The following is an 18,225-nucleotide window of genomic DNA, read 5'->3' on the forward strand; positions in this document are numbered from 1 at the left end:
GATGGCTGTGCTAGTCCTACAGAGATAGCAATGCAAAAATCAGCTAAATGATCTATTTTATTGGACCAGTCAGTAACCTAATGCTGATGCACAAACTTCTCTGTGTCAAAAGAACTATTAAACAACTAAAATGCATTCATTTCAGTTTCTGTGTGTGTTTAAGCTGCATATTAGGTATGGACAGAAGGCAGGCATGACAGAAGGCAGGCATTTCTTCAGCGCCAGTGGTGGGAGCAAGCCTGGGTATGTAATATGTTGAATGGTCCTTAGCTCAAAAGTAAAAAATAAAAACAGCTTGCAAAATATTGACTCAGTAGGTCCCAATTTGTTTCTGTCAGCAACAATATGAGATATGCTTTGACGTGGCCGAGAAACAACACAGGGCAGGGCATTTGCACCATAAACACACATTTTAAATGGTTCCATTTTGTTGTGTACAGTGGTACCTCGGGTTAAGTACTTAATTCGTTCCGGAGGTCCGTTCTTAACCTGAAACTGTTCTTAACTTGAAGACCACTTTAGCTAATGGGGCCTCCTGCTGCCCCCACGCCGCCGGAGCACGATTTCTGTTCTCATCCTGAAGCAAAGTTCTTAACCCGAGGTAATATTCCTGGGTTAGCGGAGTCTGTAACCTCAAGCGTATGTAACCTCAAGCGTATGTAACCCGAGGTACCACTGTATTGTGTTTTGAATTGTTGTGACCAGCTTCCAAGTTCATGTATGATGATGGGGCTGTGATATAAACCTTGTTTATTTATAAGTTCAGCTTTGGTTGCTGAGTTTGCTTAATGTTACAGGATAAAACATTGATAGGTTTACACATTAATAAGCTTTTGACTAGGGTGTGGGGGCCATGCTGTTGTGTATTCATGGGTGGGAAATGGGTGGAATGGTCATAGTTTCATAGAGAGCCAAGTGTGGTATAGTGGTTAGAGTGTTGGACTAGGACCTGAGAGACCAGGGTTCAAATCCCCACTTGGGCATGAGGTGAAGGAACATCAGGTCCCCAAACAGCACACTAGATCTCAATCTTCAGCAGTGGAATAATTGGTTCTAGTGAGATAACATTTCACCCTCTTCTGTTGCAACAGCAAGCATGTAGCACCTATGCTTGGGAAGAGACAAAAATTGGAGAAAGGAATGCTCTCTTGCCCTCTGCTTTACAGGTAATCATAAAAGTGCTTCATCTGGTCTTGATGATTTGTACAAACTGCATGGGTTTCCATGCTGTGATATTTGCAATGTTTATTGCTGAGACTTCAGCTGGGTAAGTGCCAAACGACTCTGGTCAACCAATCAAGCAATGAATATTGCTTTACCACCATGGCTCCACAGCCACTAGAGTGGCTTTTAGGATGATAGTGGTCTGCTTGATTGAAAGCCACAAACGTATTTCTGGAAAAGAAATAGGGCCCATTTGTTTCTGTTTCAAAGATACAGAGAGACTTACATGCACTTCAAAAACCTAAATCGTTCACTCCTAGTTTTTTGTCTGTTTGATATGCATTAATATACTGTGAAAGTAGCTGCTAAGTATATACTGATGCAGTCCAAAATATTATTCAGAAGTGTGACCATAAACACATTCAAAGCTTAGGCTTTTCCAGGACAATGGATGGATAACAGCTATTGAGAAATGCTGTTGTTTGATGCATTATCCCTTCACCAGTTTACGTCCAATTAAAAAAATTAAGCTGTGGTTCCATGGAGATGCAAACATTCGAGACATCCCTTGCATGTGTGTGGACACCCACAGGTGACACCTTCATTGTTTGGGGGGCAGAGTTTGCAGACGTGGGGCAACAAATTAGGTAATGAGCATTGAGTGAAGTACCTCCTCACCTTCTCTCTGGTGTGTACAAGTGCATATGCGACTTGCTCAAATACAGTGCAGGGAAAACGACCTTGCTGCATCTCAAGCTGCTAATATGTGGCACAGCCTCAGTCTCCAAGTGTATTGAACCACAGAATTGTAGAGCTGGAATTGTTCCTGAGGGTCATCTAGTCAAACCTCCTGTAATGCAGGAATCTCAACTAAATCATACATGACAGATGGCCATCCATCTTCTGCCTTAGAACCCCAAAGGAAGGAGAGTCTACCACCTCTTGTGGAAGTCTGTTCCACTGTCAAACAGCTCTTATTATCAGAAAGTGTATAGAAGGACCAACAACAACCAATAAAAAAAACCCACACCCAACAACAACACTTTAGGTTAGGAGAAAAGTAGAAAAGGGGGAGGAAGATATGAGGATGGTGGAAATCAAAGCTGGAGGAGAAAAAATTTCCCCTTTCCACCCTGACTTCAGTTGCTCTGGAAGAGATAACAGGGATGTCCGCTGTACCCTCTCACCTTCCTGTGGAGCAGGAAGCCTCAGTGGAAGCTTTGATCAGTTGATAGAGGAGGCAGAACAGGAGCTGGCAGTGACTGAATGGGAGCCTGAACAGGAGGGGCACGGTCTTGTTGCCTAGAACCAGGCACTGCTTTTGGAGATGAGATCACATCCACCCACCCTGACAGACCATGTGTTTGCAACCTTAGCATTCCTCCAAGGCCTTGTCTTTAAAAGCTTGGCAAGCAGGGCAGGGCAGCATGTTGGGACACCTGCGCCGCTTCTGTCCAGTTCTGAACTTCTTGCCTTGCTCCTGAACTGTGACCCCTGAGCCTTGTGTCTGCTGCTGAGCCAGCATCATTACTTGCTGAAAGAAATGTATTTTTCTTACCTGCAAGCAAGAGCCTCTGTCTGCACATATTGGGTGGGAGCTAAGACATGGCATGAGATTGGCTGTCTATTTTCACCTGTCCTCCAACCTAGAGGATTATAGGCTATGGCCTGTGAATCTCCCTGCAGTTTACTCTCCTGGTGAATTATTTTGGTGTGCTCTAGTACCTGATTCACAGGAGTCCTGATTCAACAACACCTGATAAGGACTGAGAGAACTTTCCATGCAAGAATGGGCAGGAGGCTACACTGAAACTTGTGAGTCTGGTACACATCTCATAAGCTGTTTCTTCCTCAGCAAAGATATTTGAGCTCTGGTGGTATTTTTTGGGAAGGGGGGGGTAGCATGTAGGCAAAGGGGTCCAGTTACCAATACAAGCTTGTAGATTGAGTCTCAGGACATCTACTGAAGTATAAAGAGTGCCCTGAACTTCACTTTCCTTCTGGTTGATAGTGACCTCTGTGGTAAGCATTTTCAAGGCAGCCTTGAGTATGTAAAGAATCTCCACATCAGGTGGCGTACTGGAACAGGAAATAAAAAATGCAATGATATTTATTCTCAGAAGAAAGGCCGGTGCTGTTTTCATGAAATCACTAGCAGAGTGCAATTTAAGGAGCTTGGTGTGCAGATATGAAGTTTACATTAACACTCTGAAGGTCAAATAAGCATGCAAGGTCAAATAATTATATACCTAATTGATTAAAAGAGTACAGATTACATTACTTCACTTCAAAATGTCTACATTCAGAGACAGGTTGCAGTCATTGGACTTGTATTTAGGTTTTTTGTTTGGACAAAGGTTGCTTAATCATTTTAGCCTCTGTTTGTTGTGCTGCTAAGTACTATGAGTTTATTATAAAAGGTTTGCAAATGCTAATTTACAGTTAGTAAGTAATGCATGTTCCATCATGAAGCTGACAAACCAATCCAAACTATTGCCCTAAGACATCCCGTAACTAAAATACCCCCAGGGGAGCTTGGGCCATGGTTGAACTGCCTCTTATAAATTTGTTTCCTATGGTTCTCCAACAATCAAAATCTCTAATAAAATATGTTTTAAGGCAGTATAGTGAGTCAAGAGCAATTGCTCAGGGTACATTGAAATTTCCAGTATTTATTGGTCCTAAGCTTGTAGGGTTCCTTTGTATATATTACTTTTCTATGAAACCTTTCTATGAGTGTCACTGAAATATGCAAGTTTCAAAAAAATTAGGTTTGTACAAGTATTCAGGGACATGATGAAAAGGCACTGCTAAAAATAATTGCAATATCTCTTTCATTCTCAAGCACAATGACATGGTCTTTATAAAAACTATTTATGAAAGAAAAAAATCCCTATGCACATGCAACATCTTCATTTAAAGATCCATTCCTGGGATGCCAGCAAGATTTCACTCTCATAACTCATCACCTTAAAATTAAAGCATGTGAAATATTTCAATTATTTCATAGACGGGTAAACCGAGCCATGGAGAGGCCCGTGAACTGTTTAAGATTACAGAGTCATTAATGTTGCCAAGAATAACAGCCAAAGGTTACAGATTCCTGTCTGTCCTCCTTGTTGGTACACTAATTATTCCTGTTGTTTTTGTTTATAAAAGGCATTTAGTTTAATGAACTCTTAAACAGGAAATATGCGATTGTCATTACAAACCACTGGACTATTAAACACCAAAGTTCATGATACCCAACATTTTCCGATAGGAGAGAAATTGGACTTGACAAATAAGCCACGAAAACTGGAGCTCAAGTGGAGAATAACTCTGGAGACAAAAATAAAAGTGAAATTAAATCTTATTTCAAACCAAGAAGAATGGATGCCCCTGCTATGGAGACTTCTTACCATCCTTAATGAGACTTTATGAAGTGCCCATTTTAGGATGTTAACAGACCAGAGGGCTCATATTTACTACCACCATGGTTGAAGAAGAATTTGAAGCCGTGTTCTCCTGCTCAACAATCCAGCATTAGCCCCAACACAATCTATCTTTGACTAGGGTCATATGACTAGGGTCATATTTCCAAAAGTGAAAATCCGGACACAAAAGTTGTTGAGCCAAAAAATCAACACTTCTGATGTTTGAAGGATGAATCCCGGCTATGTCTGGGAAATTCCAGACGAATGGCAGCCCTATCTATGACCATTGGTATAGCTCTGAGTACCATGTTTTGTTTTTTAAAAAAGAAATGAAGAAGTTGAAAAACCCTACCTGCTATGTTAACACACAGCAGTCCAAAAAAATGAAAAGGGAAAAAAATGGGGACCAAAGGTGGACAAACTGCCCCAGAAAGAGCACAATGTATATTTTTCCAGAGGTACTACCCCTCCTCTGACACCTCAGACTCTCCATTGAAACACTAACCACTTCCCGGACGCATCCAGTCAACCTCTTTTGGTTAATTCTAATAAGCAAAGTTGAGCAAGGCAAGGGTCAAGGGGGTGGCTGGTTGGCAGCACTCCTTTATGAGTTATGAGGTTACAAAAATGTACAGTGGTACCTCGGGTTACATATGCTTCAGGTTACATATGCTTCAGGTTACAGACTCCGCTAACCCTCGGGTTAAGAACTTTGCTTCAGGATGAGAACAGAAATTGTGCTCCGGCGGTGCGGCAGCCCCATTAGCTAAAGTGGTGCTTCAGGTTAAGAACAGTTTCAGGTTAAGAACGGACCTCCGGAACGAATTAAGTACTTAACCTGAGGTACTACTGTATAGGCAAATTGGCACTTATCATGAATTAATAACCTGTGACATTTAAAAAAAAAGAAATTAAAATTAATTTTTAAGGCACTTGAGGACTGAGTGGACCATCCTTCCTGTTATAGTACTAAAGTTTAATAACTGTAATTGTGTAAGTAGCAATAAAATAGGGGCTGGAGGTTGTACTCCCCCCCCCCACCCACCATGCACAATTTCATGACTTATTTTAAAATAATGTTTTGGACTACAATCCACAGGGAAATATTATTCTTAACAATAATGTTATAGCACTTTCTAATCTATGAAGTAGTTATTTACATGCTGTTTAATGGTGCATTTATCTTTAGCAGTTTCTCATAATGTATGTTTGACATGGATATATGTCAGAGATGCATGCAGAACATTTGACTAACGGTTTAGTTATATCCGAGCCAATTACTATCTCGTTTAGTTTAACTGCCTGAGTAGTCCTCAGGGCTTTATATACATTGGTATTCAGGATCAATTATATCTCTGGCAGGTTTACCACAAATTAGTTTCGTACTGCAAACAGAAGCAAATCCACAGATTAGTTTTTAAATTAAGACAACATCTGAAGGGCTACAGGTTCCTTACTTTTTATGTAAAATACCTGGTGGGATCTCTAGATTTATGTGACATTGTGAAATGTAGCAGAAACATGAGTCATATAAATCAATTGGCAGAGGTGTAGCTGTGTAGAATCTTGCAGAGTTGACACCTCCCAAATACACCTGCTTTACTCTACACGTTCATCTTTTCAGAGCTATATTTGGGGGAGGGGGTCATTTTGTTGCTGCTATAAATAATTGGCAATCAGAAATTCTTGTCAATCTACTAATCATCCAGAGGATATTCTGCTTGCCCTGTTTTAGAGTTTTCAGGTAAGATTCGTATAAATCAGTTAGTTAGCACCACCTAGTGTTTGATTGTGTTTTTAAATATATACGTCCGTATCATGCATGTTCTCCTGCCAACCTAGCAATTCGAAAGCACGTCAAAGTGCAAGTAGATAAATAGGTACCGCTCCGGCAGGAAGGTAAATGGCGTTTCCGTGCACTGCTCTGGTTCGCCAGAAGCGGCTTATTCATGCTCGCCACGTGACCTGGAAGCTGTACACTGGCTCCCTTGGCCAATAAAGTGAGATGAGCGCCACAACCCCAGAGTCTTCCACGACTGGACCTAATGGTCAGGCGTCCCTTTACTTTATCATGCATGTTGCTTTGGGTAAGATTAGATCTAAGCTGGTGGTTATGAGTCTTGGATCTGAATCTTTACATCACCTGCCTCTAGAGTCCCCTGCTACATCACTAGGACTCTGATCCTTATCCTTTAGCACCACCCTTATTTTATGTATGCCACTACATCAAAAACACTACGAGTGCATTGTGTATGTTTTAAAAGGCTGTTGCTTGGTAAAAATAAATAAATAACTAAATAAAAATGGTGTGACTTACACCATAGCTGTAAAGTAGGGTATAGGAATAAGTTTTCCAAGTGCCAAAAGTTAGAAGAAAATCTCTAAACTAAAATCTCTTCTACCATGCACATTCCTTGTTGTTGTGGGCAAATATGTGCATATGAGGCTTAAATCAATTTGCACTGAAAGGTCGGCAGTGCAGTTAGTTAAAACTTGCTTTCACACTTCTACTGTAGGTATTGTATTAACAAATGTCATATGTGGGATAAATAGAATAAGCGAGACAACTGGTGTATCTTGGAAAGCTGTTTTTATGGTACCTGTCTTTAGAAATGTTTTAAATAAATAATTACATAAAGCCGATACAGCCTTGGTAAGAAAATCATACCAAATTACCTAGGGAACCCATCAGTGCATTGGACAACTGGTTGTAATATTTATTTATTTAATTTAAATGTATATGCCGCTTTTCCATGCAAATATGATCAAAGCAGCTCTCGACACAACATAGATGCAAGTCGATACATAATGACTATAGCCATCAAATACTGAAGAACTTCAAAGCATAGTATGGTAATCCAAATAACTCAGTTTGAGTATACAGTATGAACATAATATTTTAAGGTTGTCGTAAAACAAGCTATAAAGGATTGAAACGTCAGTTAATTATAAATAACCATTCCAACCCAATCACATACCAACAATAATAAAACCATTGCGGCCTGTGTTTTGTTAGCCCTAAAATGGAAAACAGGTGAGGTCCCAACTAAAGAATAGCAATTCAAGTTGACAGAATACGCTTGCAGACTTAACATATAGAATAAGAGAACAAGAACATACATTCAGAGAAGATTGGAAAACGTTTATTGAATATATGGGAAATAACTGTGTACAGCTGAAAACGCTGGCAGCATTAAGATAAATTCAACAGTGTAAATAAGTTTTGATGGATGTAATAATGGAATGTTGTTGTTGTTGTTTAGTCGATTAGTCATGTCCAACTCTTCCTGACCCCATGGACCAGAGCACGCCAGGCACTATATGCCTGTTGTCTTTGTCCATGGAGTTTTCTTGGCAGGGATACTGGAGTGGCTTGCCGGTTCCTGCTCCAATAATGGAATAATGAATGGTATAGTTTCTGTAAAATGTGCAGGGATTTATGATACATAAAATGAACCATGGAAAGAGGAGGGAAGTCACTGATATTTTAACAATTTTTAAATGAGTACTTTAAATGGTAAAACAAAATTTAATTATCTATCATAAAAGCAGCTGCCACTGCAAGTTACTGAATACAGGGAAAACATGTCACCACTATTATTTCAATATGGCTTCATTTGGTGTTATGTCATAGGCTGAAGAAGTCCTATTTCAATCGAGGACATCTGTTGGAGGAGAACTGACAAGGTCACGGTTGTATGTGGTTGGGAATGTTTGGATGGTCTATAAGTTCTAAGCTTATGGGGTGCAATTTCAACACAAAGACAGAAGAGGAGCCCTTGAAAGGAGACGCCAAGCACGCTAACCAGGACGCACCGCTATTTGCGCGCGCGCGAGAAAGACGCCGGGCCTCGTTTCTAGGCAACTGTAGCGGGGGTGGGGTGTGGGGTGGGCAAAGCTCCGTGACGCTCTATCTGCCGGGAGGAATCTCTCTATGGTCATCGGAGGCGGCCGTTCCGTCCGGGTCTCTGTGGTTGGCGGGGGATTTGGGTTGATACCCGAAGCCCCGTGTAACGGCCGGGCCAGAGGCGCCCGGGCGGGCGGCGCGTGAAGGAGCCCCGTGGCGCCTCGGCCCGCTTCCGGCGTACCAGCTTCCCGCGTAGGAGCAGTGGCCTGTCCAGGGAGCGGGGAAGGGATGCTCTGGGGCTGCCTGAGCCCGTGGGCGCTTTCTCGGGCGTAAAACCCCCGCTGTGGTCGGCGGGCCTCCTCCGAAGGTAAATGGACAGTCGGAGCCCCCTAGGCGCGGCGGGACTTGCCTGTGAGGAGACCGGCGGCGGCATGGCGGGGCAGCGGGTTTATGGGCGCACCGCTCCGTCGAAATGTCCGGGGTTTGGGGGGTGGGTGGCGAGTAAGACCAGGCACCTTGGGGCATAAGTAGCGCAGCCTGGCGCTTTTCAAGCCGGAGGTGCGTAAAATGCGCGTCTCACAACACAAGTACAGTGGTACCTCAGGTCACGGACGCTTCAGGTTACAGATTCCACTAACCCAGAAATAGTGCTTCAGGTTAAGAGCTTTGCTTCAGGATGAGAACAGAAATCGTGCTCCGGCGGCAGCAGGAGGCCCCATTAGCTAAAAAGTGGTACCTCAGGTTAAGAATAGTTTCAGGTTAAGTATGGACCTCCGGGACGAATTAAGTACTTAACCTGAGGTACCACTCTAGCACCGCTCCATGGGGACAGGAGAGGAATGGGCTCTTGGCGTTTGGGAGCGTCCTCACAGGAGATCCTGGGTGGTATAGAAAACGCCCAGTGGAAACGAATATGTCTTTAATGCATTTTCTCTCTGTGTATTTTAAAACAGAACTGTATAGAGCACATGGTTTTTTCTATTTCCTCTCAGTTCTCATAAAGCTCTGGCTGGGATAGTGCATGGACTTGGGTGGCTGTCAGGGGGAAATTCAAGGAATGTGCCTGGAATGCTGTGAATCTGTACACAAGGCCTCGGTTGATGGCTGACTTGAAAAGGGAGGCTTGTCTGGGAGGAGGCTGCCCGGAGTGCCATACAGCTGTTTGTCTCTGTTAGGTCTTTAAGGAGGCCATAGAGGTGTGTGAGCCGGATGACAACCATTTGAGGTAGGTTACGCTAGAGTGAGAGTGGATGATTTCCCCCGGGCTACTCAGTGAGCTTTATATACAAATGGGGATTTGAACCTGATCCTCTGGTCCTGGAATAGGTACCCTTTTCAGCTCAAGGATGTGTTTCCTTGTGGGCAACCTGAGGATTGAGTGCCCCTGGTGGGTAGGGCAGGGACCAAAGTAGGTGGGGAAGGGTAATTGCCTTTGTACAGTTGGCTACAAGCTAGGCATGCAAAACTCAAGAGGTTTCTTACATGCACAACTCAGCATCCTCTGTTTGGACAAGCAAGAAGCATTACACTTTAAGGACCCATTCTAGCTAGGCAAAAACACTCAAGGAAGAGCAGGGTCAGTGAGTGTTATGACCTTGGGAGACTTCCAAGGGCCATATGGAAAAGACTGGAGGGCTGCATCCGGCCCCTTGACCTAAGTTTTCTCAGCACTGCACCCAGCTGGCTGAATGATCCTTTTACTCCAAAAGTCGCTCAGCTGCACAGTTACGTGCTATTAAGAACTATGTGTTAAAACAGTTTACATTGGATGATTAATCTCATTTTTTGTTGACATTTGCAGAAATACACTTGAGCTTAACTTCTGTAAAGCATAGTTACTTTTATTAGTAAATATAATTCCAACATTTGATACTTTACAGATTACATTCTAGAATAGGGACAACGGCCATAATCCCCAATCATTGATTTATTTACACTTGGCAGCTGTGGCCTTTTCTCCCTCCTTTCCCCCTTTCCTCTTTCCTCTATTAGCTGCTTTCATTTTCACTTCAAAAGATCACCATTACATTGCCGATGTAATTCTCCTTAGGTAAGTTTGCAGTCCTGTTTCGAATAACACTCTTGTTTAAAGACCAGTGGTCTAGAAGAATACAACTGAACATTTCATTTATTACCCAAAAACTATGATGCAAGATTTGTAACAGAATTTCCGATAGATAGGAAGAAATGGAACATTTGTGGAAATGCATTTTTCAGAAGAGTAGAATTTCATGTACTGTATGCTGTTTCAATAAAAAAAGCCTTTAGCCAAGAGGTATAAACTTTTTTTGTGGCCTGAAGTCATTTTACCAGTGTTAATTTGTTAGGACAAGTGTTATAGACAAACAACACTGGTAAGCATGTTGTCCCCCTATGACTACACAACATGTGAGGATTACTTAGACAAGAATACAGAGGCATATGCATTAATTCTCACAATGCTTCCATTCCTTCCTGATCAACATTGAATACAACAGAGCAAAGCCTCAGTTTTCCCTTCCGGTCAGTGAAAAGCACCCTGGGGAGACAGGGAGAGTTATTCCTATCTCTCACTTCCTCCTGCAAGTTCCTTTTAGGGGCCAAATCATACTTCGTTTTAATCATGCTTTTTAAAAAGTGCACCTAATGTTGCTGTTTCTTTATTTTGAAGAATAAAAAGAAGCCTTGGGTTTTGGGGCAATATGAATTGAGCTCACAATAGAGCCTGTCACACTGGTTTCCCACAAAAAAACCCTTCTCAGCCCCCCCCCCCCCCGCTGCTGTTTGCTGTCAAAGATGCTAAGCCAGTTTGACACAACTGAAGTGTGCTTTGCTTTGGCAGAAGGATTGTGCAGTTTGAATTGTGCTCCTCTACCTGAAAATTATCTGGAGCAAAGTCCTGGTCATTTTCTTTAGTAACCCCAGTCTTTGAAGTTGGCAGCAGGGCCAAAAGTGGGCAGTGGCTACAAGGCAAAGTTGCAAGCAGTGAAAATGAAAGGAAGAGAGGGCTCTTTAGGGTTGCTGCTACTAACCTTGCCTTATAGCCCCACCATGCGCATCATTATGTGGCAGCACCAGGGAATGCACCAGGATTAGGATCACAGCTGTTGTACATCAAATGAGTGCTGACAGTGCCTCAACAGACAGGAGACGGAAGTTCAGAGCTTGCTATTTAATTTGCTGCCTCTCCCATCCCAGCATGGGTATTTTTATTGCTCCCTTTTATTGCTGAAACTTAATGAGTGTTTGTGCACAGGAGTTGCTGCTCCTCTTTTAATTGAACCAACTTCTAATTAATTTTCTGGATGCAATCATCACCTGAGGAAATAATTTGTCTTGATATGTGTGGCTGACTTTTTCTTTGGTTTTGCTATTAGAAACTGCCTTGCTCTCTGGCATCTGCAAGGTACCCTGCTTTTTCTCACCAGGGCAGCAGTTCCAAAAGATAGTGCAAGATTCCCAGAATGAATTGGATCCTTCGCTTTCAGACTCCCAGCAGCAAGATATTTATATACTCAGAAAGTTGCTTTATCACATTTGAAGTTAATATTAGTAATTGCTCTAAGTGTTGGAGCCAAGCCAGAAAAATTTAATGATGCCCGAAGCCGCACATAAATGAATAGAATATGCTTGGATTACAACTAACCAGCCTCATTGATTTCAGTGGAGCAAGAACAGATTACTTTTCCTAAATTAAGGTCACTGTCTAAGCACCTACAAGCTGGAAGCTGTAGGAGGACAAAGGAAGGTTACATTGTCCCCTTGACACCTATCATCCAGAGTCTGTTGTCTTATCTGGCATAGAGAATTTCAGTAATTATGCCTAGTGTACAGGAGAAGGCAGCAGAAAAAGTGTTTCTTTTCCTTTATAGACTGGCAAACAGATAATAAAACTAGAGTTTATTACTGCTTGTCAGAGGACATCTGAAATTCTAGATTTCCGAAGCACGAAGGGGCAGGAAACGTTTCCTAGGATATAGCATAAGTTTAGATTGAAACAAGAATGACTTTTAATTGTTAAATGGCTATAAAGTGATTTTTGGGGGGTGAATGAACCAAATTAAACAAGACAGATGCTAGTAATGCAGCTGCATTGTGGTGCTCAGATCACATATAAACTCAAGTGTTAACCTGGTTAAAGCCTGGTTGAAATTCTGCTATGTATTCACTTGAATCCTCAGGTTTCATTTCCAAACCAGATAATACAAACTGTTTGTTACAAACATTTTGGACTTCCTGGGCAACTTGCTTCTTACATAACTGTTGAATTTGGGAGCACTTTGGCTTCTAAAACTCCTTAGCAGGGTTTGTAACATGTAAGTGAAGAAGCAAAGTGCAGGGTAAGGAGGGTGGGAAGCTGCTATTCCTATGCTGGGGTGGCATCAATTGAGCTCAGAGTAGACCTATTGAAATTAATGGACCTTAGTCATGTTGGTTAATTTCATTGTGTCTACTAAGTAAAATTTAGTTGATTCCCACTCTGGTCTTTATATGTTGTTTCCCTTTTCATGTTGTTTATAGACCAGAAACGTAGGAAGCTGACCTTATTCTGAGTCAGACCACTGGTTCATTGAGTTCTGTATTGTCCACTCCCTGACTAGCAGCTGCTCTCCATGGTTTAAGGCAGGGAACCTTCTTACCCCTTCTTGAAGACACCGGGGATTGTACTTTGGGCCGTCTGCATTCAAAGCACATGTCTGACTACTGTTATAGAAAAACCAGCTCTTCTCCAAACTGGTTTTATTTATCATTAACCCAGGAGCTATTCTGTGTGGGTGGCATATATGGTACATTTAACTCACAAAGAAATTGGTGGTATATCTTGAAGCTGGGACAGCTCACTTGGTAGAGCATGAGACTCCTACCTTCAGGGTTGTGGGTTCAAGCCTCACATTGGGCAAAATGACCTCAGGGTCATAAACATTGGGCAAAAGATTCCTGCATTGCAGGGGGTTGGGCTAGATGACCCTCATGACCCCTTCCAGCTCTACAATTCTGTGATCTATGACTTCCTACAAAGGCAGAGAAACTTGCAGGGCAGAAATAAATCTGGGCTTGTATGTTTTGGCAACCGATTTTGTCAGGCCACTTTTGCACAGGCATCTGTGAGTGTTTCCCTGCTCCAGCTCTCCAGAATTTCCCTGATGTGGCTTCTTTTCACATCTTGCTAGAAAGAAAAGAGAAGTGGTGGGAGGAATTAAATGTCTTGGAAGGGGTGAGGGAGTGGCTTTCTAACAGGGGAAGGCTGAAACTGTTGACTTTTCTTTCAGTGGCTCCTGCAGTTTTGAGCAGACTCCTCCTGAATCCCTGAGAGGCAACAGAGGTTCCTTTATGGTGTGGGGTTTCAGGTCTGAAAAGTGCCCTGCCACTTGGCACTGGAGCCCTCGTAGCTGCGATAAGGACAAAACAGCTTCACCGCAGCAGGAAGAGGAGCAGCGGTGGCAGGATCAAGTAAGTCTAAGGGGCTCGCATTCTCTTGGCTCAAACAGCAGGAAGGAAACGGGAGCGAGTGGATGAGTTGCATCTTTGACTCGAGTCTCTGTTGCAGGCTGAATGGACCAGGCTAAATGGGAGCTTGATCACGTTTACTCCAGTGGAAGGATTTTCAGCGTAGCGAGCAAGAAGGACAGCTGAAGCCATATTAGAAATGATGAAAGTCGGGAAAGGGGTGAATTTAAAAGCATTCATTGAACTCAGGTCTTAGTTCTTTCAGTTTCAGGTTATCTCTTGTCGGTATTTTCAGCTGACCTTGCCTTCAGGGGTTTTTTTTAGGTAGAAGTGTTTCTGCCTGCAAGTGTAAGGAATGCAAATGAATGCTTTCCAGCCTTTTCTGATGTTCTTCTAAAATTTCTTTTGGGAGCATAGGAAGCTGCTTTATACTAAGTCAGACTCTTAGTCCATCTAGCTCCCTAGTGAACTGACTGGCAGCTTCTCTCCAGTCCTACCTGGAGATGCTGGGGATTAAACCTAAGACCTTCTGCATGCAAAGTAAATGCTCTGTTATAATTATTACATCATCTTTTCCCCTTACAGGGACTTAAGGCAGCTTATAGATTAAAATAAGAACATCTGAAAGTGGGGTGGGGTGGGTATGGAATAATTAAAAAAACCACATACAGATAATTGCAATAAAAAAAGCATGGCCCAGTCAGTACAGTCATACCTCATGTTGCATCCACTTCAGGTTACGTGTTTTTGTGTTGTGTCCCACGGCAACCCGGAAGTACCGGAACGGGTTACTTCCGGGTTTTGCCGCATGCACAGAAGCGCTAAATCGCGCCGTGCGCAGATGTGGCACTTCATGCTTGTGTCAGTTCCGTGTTATGGATGGGCCTCTGGAACGGATCCCGTCCGTAACACGAGGTTCCACTGTGTCTTATTTCGTGCTTGCACCACATGTCTTTCTGTATGGGATATCCTAATAGAGAAGCGGGGAACCCAAGGCTTGGGTGCTTCTTTGTCTGGCCCTTGGGACTTTCCCCAGGCTGCACCCTCACTGGCCCTGCCCTGCTCTCTCCTTGAGTGCCTGGGTGGACGTGTGTGTGCACGTAGAAAGCTCTGAATTTTTCTTTTGCTGGAATTTAGCCTTCTGTACAAATCTGAGAGTCACATCTGTTGCCTCATCCCCTTTTTTGCCACCCAGCTCTGACATATGGCATCCAGAAGGTTGCCTGCAAGAGTATGCAGCCCCTGGACTGAAAAACTGTTCCCCTCTCCCGCTTTATACATTTATTTATGCAGTGTCTTTGTGTCTGTGGTTTTTAAATGCTTAAAATGGATCATTAGTTACTGGGGAGAAAAACACAGGTCATTTCCATTCAATGGCATATATCCACACCAAGTCAATACAGAACCTTGCAGTCTCCTATTTGCAGCCATTTCTCAATACACAAAGACACCATTGCTATATATAATTGTGAATAAGTAAATGAGCATTACTGCCAAAGCTGCAGTCCATAGTTAATACTGGAAAACAACAAAACACCGTCAGATAATATATCCTATACTTGCATTGTAGCTACACCATGTCCTGAGGTCTCACGATCACAGTGCCTTTTCGCCATATTGCTTATTTTCAATATGTATTAACATTATTATTTATTATCTGCCCTTCACCCTAAGGTATCATGGTGGGTTACAACAATTTAAAAATACATTAAAAATGGTTAAACAAAAACATACAATCACAAGAAAAAAATTACAAAACATGTTGTTGTTGTTTAGTCGTTTAGTCGTGTCCGACTCTTCGTGACCCCATGGACCAGAAAACGCCAGGCACTCCTGTCCTCCACTGCCCCCCGCAGCTTGGTCAGACTCATGCTGGTAACCTCGAAAACACTGTCCAACCATCTCGTCCTCTGTCGCCCCCTTCTCCTTGTGCCCTCCATCTTTCCCAACATCAGGGTCTTCTCCAGGGAGTCTTCTCTTCTCATGAGGTGGCCAAAGTACTGGAGCCTCAGCTTCACAATCTGTCCTTCCAGTGAGCACTCAGGGCTGATTTCCTTCAGAATGGAGAGGTTTGATCTTCTTGCAGTCCATGGGACTCTCAAGAGTCTCCTCCAGCACCATAATTCAAAAGCATCAATTCTTCGGCGATCAGCCTTCTTTATGGTCCAGCTCTCACTTCCATACATCACTACTGGGAAAACCATAGCTTTAACTATACGGACCTTTGTTGGCAAGGTGATGTCTCTACTTCTCAAGATGCTGTCTAGGCCTGTCATTGCCCTTCTCCCAAGAAGCAGGCGTCTTTTAATTTCGTGGCTGCTGTCACCATCTGCAGTGATCATGGAGCCCAAGAAAGTAAAATCTCTCACTGCCTCCATTTCTTCCCCTTCTATTTGCCAGGAGGTGATGGGACCAGTAGCCATGATCTTCGTTTTTTTGATGTTGAGCTTCAGACCATATTTTGCACTCTCCTCTTTCACCCTCAATAAAAGGTTCTTTAATTCCTCCTCACTTCCTGCCATCAAGGTTGTGTCATCTGCATATCTGAGGTTGTTGATATTTCTTCCGGCAATCTTAATTCCGGCTAGGGATTCATCCAGCCCAGCCTTTCGCATGATGAATTCTGCATATAAGTTAAATAAGCAGGGAGACAAAATGCAGCCTTGTCGTACTCCTTTCCCAATTTTGAACCAGTCAGTTGTTCCATATCCAGTTCTAACTGTAGCTTCTTGTCCCACATAGAGATTTCTCAGGAGACAGATGAGGTGATCAGGCACTCCCATTTCTTTAAGAACTTGCCATAGTTTGCCATGGTCGACACAGTCAAAGGCTTTTGCATAGTCAATGAAGCAGAAGTAAATGTCTTTCTGGAACTCTCTAGCTTTCTCCATAATCCAGCGCATGTTTGCAATTTGGTCTCTGGTTCCTCTGCCTCTTCTAAATCCAGCTTGCACTTCTGGGAGTTCTCGGTCCACATACTGCTTGAGCCTTCCTTGTAGAATTTTAAGCATAACCTTGCTAGCATGTGAAATGAGTGCAATTGTGCGGTAGTTGGAGCATTCTTTGGCACTGCCCTTCTTTGGGATTGGGATGTAGACTGATCTTCTCCAATCTTCTGGCCACTGCTGAGTTTTCCAAACTTGCTGGCATATTGAGTGTAGCACCTTAACAGCATCATCTTTTAAAATTTTAAATAGTTCAGCTGGAATACCATCACTTCCACTGGCCTTGTTATTTGCAGTGCTTTCTAAGGCCCATTTGACTTCACTCTCCAGGATGTCTGGCTCAAGGTCAGCAACCACACTACCTGGGGTATATGAGACATCCGTTTCTTTCTGGTATAATTCCTCTGTGTATTCTTGCCACCTCTTCTTGATGTCTTCTGCTTCTGTTAGGTCCTTTCCACTTTTGTCCTTTATTATGGAAATCTTTGTACGAAATGTTCCTTTCATATCTCCAATTTTCTTGAACAGATCTCTGGTTCTTCCCATTCTATTGCTTTCCTCTATTTCTTTGCATTGCTTGTTTAAGAAGGTCTTCTTGTCTCTCCTTGCTATTCTTTGGAAATCTGCATTCAATTTCCTGTATGTTTCACGATCTCCCTTGCATTTTGCTTGCCTTCTCTCCCCCACTATTTGTAAGGCCTCATTGGACAGCCACTTTGCTTTCTTGCATTTCCTTTTCATTGGGATGGTTTTCGTTGCTGCCTCCTGTATAATGTTACGAGCCTCCATCCATAGTTCTTCAGGCACTCTGTCCACCAAATCTAAATCCTTAAACCTGTTCCTCACTTCCACTGTGTATTCATAAGGGATTTGACTTAGATTGTATCTTACCAGCCCAGTGGTTTTTCCTACTTGCTTCAGTTTAAGCTTGAATTTTGCTATAAGAAGCTGATGATCTGAGCCACAGTCAGCTCCAGGTCTTGTTTTTGCTGACTGTATAGAGCTTCTCCATCTTTGGCTGCAGAGAATATAATCAATCTGATTTCGATGCTGCCCATCTGGTGATGTCCATGTGTAGAGTCGTCTCTTGTGTTGTTGGAAAAGCGTGTTTGTGATGACCAGCTTGTTCTCTTGACAGAACTCTATTAGCCTTTGCCCTGCTTCGTTTTGATCTCCAAGGCCAAACTTGCCAGTTGTTCCTTTTATCTCTTGACTCCCTACTTTAGCATTCCAATCCCCTATAATGAGAAGAACATCCTTCTTTGGTGTCACTTCTATAAGGTGTTGTAAGTCTTCATAGAATTGGTCAATTTCAGTTTCTTCAGCACCAGTAGTTGGTGCATAAACTTGGATTACTGTGATGTTAAAAGGTCTGCCTTGGATTCGTATCGAGATCATTCTATCATTTTTGAGATTGCATCCCAGT

The 18,225-nt window shown here is 42.8% G+C and overlaps 1 protein-coding gene across 3 annotated transcripts in view; it reads left to right on the forward strand.

Annotated features, from left to right (window-relative positions):
* The first annotated feature begins 8,493 nt into the window (after positions 1–8,493).
* The window catches only part of B4GALT4 (beta-1,4-galactosyltransferase 4), a 29,107-nt gene continuing 19,375 nt past the window's right edge, over positions 8,494–18,225 (forward strand). Inside the window, exons 1-3 of one of the 3 annotated variants that reach the window (XM_079974025.1) lie at positions 8,494–8,794; positions 13,677–13,857; positions 13,955–14,103. The gene's annotated coding sequence lies outside the window, so the exon portion shown is untranslated. The remainder of the gene's footprint in view (positions 8,795–13,676; positions 13,858–13,954; positions 14,104–18,225) is intronic. The other 2 variants (XM_079974024.1, XM_079974023.1) reach the window with 2 other exon arrangements.

This window comes from Podarcis cretensis, assembly GCF_951804945.1.
Source record: "Podarcis cretensis genome assembly, chromosome: 4".
NCBI classification, from domain to species: domain Eukaryota; kingdom Metazoa; phylum Chordata; class Lepidosauria; order Squamata; family Lacertidae; genus Podarcis; species Podarcis cretensis.